The sequence below is a fragment of the Agrilus planipennis genome, unplaced genomic scaffold (assembly GCF_000699045.2).
Source record: "Agrilus planipennis isolate EAB-ADULT unplaced genomic scaffold, Apla_2.0 scaffold6, whole genome shotgun sequence".
Lineage (NCBI taxonomy): Eukaryota > Metazoa > Arthropoda > Insecta > Coleoptera > Buprestidae > Agrilus > Agrilus planipennis.
The window spans coordinates 3,448,991-3,454,855 of NW_020439302.1; the positions used below are offsets into that span (position 1 = coordinate 3,448,991).

At 32.6% G+C, this 5,865-nt stretch overlaps 1 protein-coding gene across 1 annotated transcript in view; it reads left to right on the forward strand.

Moving 5' to 3' along the window:
- Window positions 1-353: 353 nt before the first annotated feature.
- Window positions 354-5,865, forward strand: part of LOC108745263 (polycomb group protein Psc-like) — a 134,868-nt gene continuing 129,356 nt past the window's right edge. The window contains exon 1 of the mRNA XM_025978346.1: window positions 354-377. The gene's annotated coding sequence lies outside the window, so the exon portion shown is untranslated. The remainder of the gene's footprint in view (window positions 378-5,865) is intronic.

Here is a 5,865-nt window from a genome sequence, read left to right on the forward strand (position 1 = left end):
CAGAAAGTATCAAANGTTGCAGTTTTTCAATAAAATACTGTTTATTCTTAAATAACCCTTTTAGATCAAATGAATCGTTGATGTTTTGCGAATTAGTGCAAATGGAATCATTTAAAAACGTTATTCCTCCGCATATCACTTCTCTTTCATTTCGGTTAAAAAGTCGTGTCGGTTATGCATCTAATGGATGCATTGTCGGGATAATTAATTAATATTTCGGTCAAGTTGATTAGTTCGGGTGTAGTGATAACGTTAAATCGGAGTTGAAATGTTAGGTGCTCGATTAGTAATAGTGTTTGTCCGATAACTATCCGAAATTTCGTTTAATTTTACGTAAAAGAACCGCTTGGGTCCCCACCCACCCTTATTCCTACGAGGTAAGTAATTAGAATCCCAATTAATTTTATATTATTCCATTTATAACAGGTAATTGGCATTATAAATGATATTGTACAATAAGGGATATAATCATGCGTCGTACAATGATTATAGGTATTTAACACATTTTTAAATCTACGCAGGTATTTTCTGTTAATGTGTGTTACTGAAATGTCTTTTGTTTCTATACTTATAAATAGTGAACTTGTATTTCTGTAGCATTTTAATTTATTCGTGGCATGCCATGCACTTAGCAACCTCTGCCACAATCGCTTGTTTCACAGGCTACTTCATGGGGGCCCCCTGCAATTTAATGATAATGTCCAATCCCCTTACAGGTCCGTCACGATCTTGGTTAAAATTGGTGTAAACAGGGACGTAATCAGGGTAATACTTGTTTTATTTTCAAAACAGTTGGTTCTAACATATTGTTAGATTATTCTAACCAAATAATGCATAAATTATATTTGGGAGATCTTACCAAATTATACGTATTTGCGTTAATCTAACTGTTTGTCAACTTTTAATTAGTGAAACTAATTATGTCGACAATTTAAGCTTTGCATGAATTTGTGAAGTAGATTGGACCACCTACTTGAAAAAACTGGTATAAAAAAATTATTGGATTACAGCCTACAACATGCGAATTATTTGTTTAATTCATCTTTTATTAACTACCTTTAATTATAAATGTATTGATATTATGACAATGTTAGCTTCAAACAGACAGGCTTGTTTACATAATTGTAATTACAAATTTTATAAATAACCCCAGGTTGTCACACCCCACAACAATGGTGCGTAAATCTGGGTTCGATTCCCGACGAGGATATGACAACAGCAACAAATTTTTTCTCATTAATTTGTGCTAACTATAATAGTGGATGAAAATTGAGAATTAATAAAAAAATATATATATTCCACACTTATATCTTCATTGTTGTGCGACATCAAAATAAAAAATGAAAAAGACAAAACAATGTGCAACATTTTACCATACCTGTATATGTAATAATGTCTAAATTTGAACGGGTTCAACTAGTTGACAGTTAAATGTGTGGTGTGTCAAATTATTTGTTTGGCATTAACAATTGCCTTCTAAATAAGTCGAACAGTATCCATTTTAATTGTTCATTTAATTATCGATAATCGAATAACGCGTAGGATCGTACATTGGTAGGTACACGTCTGTTGATAAGGCCTTTTATTACTGTATAAAACTGCCAGCTAACCGCGTAATTGTTTTGTCTGATAACAGGCAAATTAATAATTTATTTCATTATCCTTTCTATAATCGGCGCATTAAATATTACGTAGGTTCGTATGTACAGGGCGTCTTTAATTATCTGTTCCTACATGTGATAGAGATAAAGTTTGTTTTATCATTTTCTTGAATTAGAAATCAAATTTTCAAGACATACTTCCAGAGCGGTTAATGACTCATAACCCTACAACGTTCGCAAATATAAGAACCGTCTTTAGGCCGGCGGTATTAATAATTAATGATTATTCTATTCTTATTAAAAATAAAGGTTTTATTTACAGGTAATACCTATCAGGTGGTTGTATAAGTTTGTAATTTGTTCCTCGGTTTCCCCAAACAGCAAATTAGTGTCCTAAGTACGCCCCTGATAATAACGTCATCTACAAACGTATAATATACATAATATGCACGAATTTTTACGACGAAACATTTGACGTATCGCTTCTTAAACAAAAAAAATCTGACTTAGACAGGTGTACTATTAAAATATGTACATATTAAATACGTTGTACGTAATACGGTAACAAATTAAACAATAACAAAAGCTCGATAAGATTGCGCCAACGAAAACAATAGAATAATGGCAAAACAATAATAATTATAAAATTAATGGGAACCATTAAATTGCGGAAAGAATAGGACATAAAAGATATAATATACATTTCACCCATATCTTAAAAAACAAGTAGACAATAAGTCCGAATCTAAATTGACAAATAATTTTTATCTACGTTTTTAGGCTTTTAAAATTATCCGAGGACGTTTTAATAAAGTAGGAAAGAACATATACTGATAATTACGTTTAATTAAACTTAAAATTACAGAGCAACTGAACAATTGACAATCGAAATAGCTTTGTAATTAAAAACAGCACTTTTAATGTTTAAACAGTCGTCTTACTTTAATTCTTCTGACTTTTATAAACAAACAACAAAAACAATAAATTGTCAAGGAGCGAACTGAATATTCTGGCGATGTGATGTCACTTCTATGCTCGCGAATGGTTAATTTAGAAATTCGAAAAAGGTTGTTAAAGGTATATGTTTGGAGCACGGCGTTGTACGGGTGCGAAACATGGACAGTGGGCGCGGCGGAAATGAAAAGGTTAGAAGCGTTCGAAATGTGGTGTTATAGGCGGATGTTGAGGATATCGTGGGTAGAGAAGGTTAGCAATGAAGAGGTATTTGAAAGAATAGGAGAACAGAGGACTCTATGGAAGTCAACAAGAAATAGGCGAGATAGGTTGGTAGGACACCTTCTTAGGCATGAAGGTCTAGTCAGAGACATATTAGAGGCAGAAACAGGAGTTAAGAAGGGTAGAAGTACACCTATCGGGGTTGTTCGGAAAGTCATTTCGTTTTTTCCCGACAGAGGATTTAATTGTATTCTTTTGCACCCAACTTCACATTTAAGCCGTATAATTTTTATATGCTTTGAGAGCTCATATAGCAAGGCTTGTGTGTGAAAAATTCCAATTAATTCTACGCAGTAGTTTTTGGTTGGTGCCCTTTTAAATATGGAAAGCGATAAGCAGCATTTTCGACATATCTTTTTTATCTGTTTTACTATTATGTTTCTATCAGAAAGATGGCATAAGGTGTTGGACCAGAACGGTCAATATATAATTTAATAAAGTATTTGTTTATTATACGAAAACTGTCTTTCATTTCCACAAAAAAAACGAAATGACTTTCCGAACAACCCTATATATTAGATTACTTTTCGCAAATAGTTAAGGATGTGGGCTGTTCTAGTTTTATTGAAATGCGAAGTTTAGGTCAGGATAGGAAAGAGTGGAGGTGCGTGTCCAACCAGTCTTAGGACTGACGATCTTATGATGATGATGATGTGCTGTGCAACCCTAAATATTAATTTACTATGACATAAAAGTTAAAATCCCAATAATTCAACCTATTACATATACCAAAAAGCTTAACGCAAAATATGCACCGTTTTTATTTAATGATGTCAATTAATATGTCTGTTATCTTATCCAAATGATCTAGGCCTTCAGCTATTTTTGTCTTACAATCCCGACTAGAATTTTGAAGGGGTGCAGGTAGGGTCTCTAAGTAGGTAGCCATACTACTTCTTGTGGGCCCGACGAGGTTGCCCCCTGGGGCAAGAAAGAGGCATATAACGCCTTGTCGCATTTGTCCATCATCGGGAATGCCGCATAAGTGGCCCCCGCAGGGAAAAATTATTGCTACCCCATTAAAAATTTTTGGAAAAATTAATTTTATTATTAATGAAAAAAATACAGTTTGTACATATATCAGTTATTTGTACAATTTGTTTGCTCTTAAGTAAGATTGTGTTATTGAGCTCTTTTGTAGTCAATAATACTTAATAAATTGCAATTGTTTTACTGTTGTTCGACCTGATGCGTCTGGTTTCAGTTGTCTTATAATAACAATATTGTTGGTTCGTTGCAAATGTAAAAGGTTTCATTGAAACGACGACATAATTGGGCAAAGGGATTGTTACCATTTTTTATAAGTTTATTCGTTTTATCGAAAGTATTTTCAAACGGATTTGCCTCATCGAGCCCCCATAAGGTAGATTTAATTGTAAGATTATACATGTGATAGGTTTGCCCCTTAAGACCCATATGAAGAACCCATAAGGCAATCCTCATTTTAGTATCACCACTTTTTTGGTGTGATTTTCATGACGGATCTACGGGGAAATCCCTATATCGGCATGCCGCTAATAAGCCACATAAGGCCACCCGTTACATGGGCCATACCCCTTATAAATTCTAGGCCCTTTGTGGTCTACGGGTGCTTAAAATAACGTCTGCACCAGGATATTCATCACTTTTCTTACCTAATTATCACATGGAGAAAACTAAATTTTTATGACAACGCAAAAATTACAATTTTTGATTGTAAATGACTGAATTTGCTGTAGAAATAATACAATTTATTAGGTAGCTTGTAATAATCTCAATTGTGACATGTTTCTAAATTATTACAATTTAATTTGTAATATCAACTCCAATACCTAGTAAATTTATTTCTGCTGGGATTTTATTTTTACAAATTCGGGTCTAAATTGTAATTTTTATTATTTTCGCTTACGAAACAACGGGCTAGTGGGANCAATTGTGACATGTTTTTTTTAAAAATTATTACAATTTAACTTGTAATATCAACTAAAATACTTAGTAAATTTATTTCTGATGCGATTTGATTTTTACAAATTAGGGTTCAAATTGTAATTTTTTATTATTTTCGCTTACAAAGAAACGAGCTAGTGGAAAAGATTGTAAATGTCGCTTAATATTTAGGTAAATTTCCCTTTTTCATTGTCTCCGTGCACCGAACTCAATAGGTTTAGAGTTATCAATGTGAGTTTATGTAAGTATTTGTGATTACCTTGTCATTTTTACGAAATTTAAAGTGTCTTGACTTAAATGAAACTTAAAAGCTACAACGGCGTGGCTCACACCTCGTGGCTACGTTCGTTCCTAAATAAAGAAGTTTATTTGATAGACTACAATTAGAGGTTGTTTAAGTAAATGTAACATTTTGAAACATTAGATGTCAGGAAAGGTTGAATAAAAAGTACATAGTGCGCATATATGTGTGAGAAGGTTAATTTTCTCCGTTGCTTTTCTTTATAACGCCGCGTTTACTGAGACGCTAACAAACATTATCGTGTCTTCGAATCGAACGAACGAAAAAGCATTCGCTTTAATACATAATAGTTCCTCACCAGTGTGGAAAATCAGAAAGATCTAAAGGAAGCCGGCGTAATCGCTTAAGCAATTTGATATCCGTTATTAACTCCGGTATTGTTTAGTTCTGTCAGCAAATGCCCGGCCAGCTTTGTTATTTTTAGTTTACAAAACAAAAATTGTTCTTAAGGATGTTTGGGAGGTACAATCGGAGACAAGAGTACATAAAATTAGATTCGTGATTAAGTTTTGCAGCATATCATGAGGTAGATAAATACTATATATACTAAAAAAAAAAGTATACAGTTTGAGAGAAAAATTGGAATTTGACTAAAAACTTTGAATAAAATAAGAAATAACGAATAATATGGAAAATTTTTAACTGACTTTTGGCAGTGAATATGCCTTGATTTCAACTTTGAAACAAAAAAATATTTAGTTTCAATCTCTATTAATAATGAGCGTAAAACTTTTTAATATGTTTAAATAATAATTAAAACTTTAAAATTGCATTTATTTCAGACAATTATAAATATTATCA